Source organism: Sorex fumeus, unplaced genomic scaffold, assembly GCF_029834395.1.
Source record: "Sorex fumeus unplaced genomic scaffold, SorFum_2.1 ptg000098l, whole genome shotgun sequence".
NCBI lineage: Eukaryota > Metazoa > Chordata > Mammalia > Eulipotyphla > Soricidae > Sorex > Sorex fumeus.
In genome coordinates this window covers 47,105,034-47,106,075 of record NW_026606155.1, presented here as the reverse complement: position 1 = coordinate 47,106,075, position 1,042 = coordinate 47,105,034, and the positions used below count along the sequence as shown (strand labels likewise).

Genomic DNA, 1,042 nt, shown 5'->3' with positions numbered 1-1,042 from the left:
TAGTTTTGGGTAAATATTCCAATCTTTTTCTTGACATAATTTGACTACAAGTCAACACTGCTTTCTTTCATCTAACCCTAGGTTACTCACTGCTCCCCGCCTCACCCACACCTTTGGTTGCCATGCATGTATCAAATTGGTAAACAACAAATGGAAAAAAATAAGTAAATGTTTCTATCCAAAACTGAATGTGAGGATAAAAGAAAATACAAAGAATATACTCTCAGGGATCATTTCTATAGTTTATTACTAGAGAAGTTTCTTTGATGATGTAGAGCCTGAAACCATCAGGTCAGGAGGAGCCAGAACATTCTTCCCTGAGCATGAAGCCCATTCTAGGTGTTGCTTTTACAATTACCTTTTACTATTAATGATTATTCTTTCTTCCCTTGGAAGAGGGGGAGGAAGAAGATGCAGGTTGAATGGTTTTGGTAGCTAACACTATAGCAGTGCAGCAATATTGTCCAGTTGTTCTTCGATTTGCTTGAGCGGGCATCAATAATGTCTCCATTCATCCCTGTCACATGCTAGTGTAGCCCAATGGTGTCTGCTCGCTCCAGGACCACGAAGTGAGACTTGTTGTTACTGTTGTTGGCATATCGAATACGCCACATGTAACTTGCCAGGCTCTGCCATGCAGGCGAGATACTCTCGGTAGCTTGCCAGGCTCTCTGAGAGGAACAGAAGGAATCGAACCCAGGTCGGCTGTGTGCAAGGCAAACGCCCTACCTGCTGTGCTATATGTCCAGCCTGGTAATTAACAAAGAGAAGATAATGCAGCCATGACTGAATATTATGACAGTACATGATGTAACATGAACATTATACTATTCATATATGAGTAATTCCCTTTTTTTAAAATTCCCTTTAAACTGTATTTAGGTTCTTTCTATGTGTTCCAGATATAAATGATGCTAGAATATTCATTTATTTTGAATTTGAAGTAGTTTTCCTTTACAACTACTTCAGAGTAATTTTAAATATTTCAGAGAATACTTGGTGCTGTCAATAAATTGTTCAAAGACTAATTTTAGCTATCCTT

The 1,042-nt window shown here is 38.6% G+C and overlaps 1 non-coding gene across 1 annotated transcript; it reads left to right on the top strand.

Annotated features, from left to right (window-relative positions):
* The first annotated feature begins 211 nt into the window (after positions 1-211).
* Positions 212-427, top strand: LOC130042101 (small nucleolar RNA U3). Its single transcript, XR_008795082.1, has one exon. It is a non-coding gene; the product is annotated as a small nucleolar RNA U3 (small nucleolar RNA).
* The last annotated feature ends 615 nt before the right edge of the window (positions 428-1,042 follow it).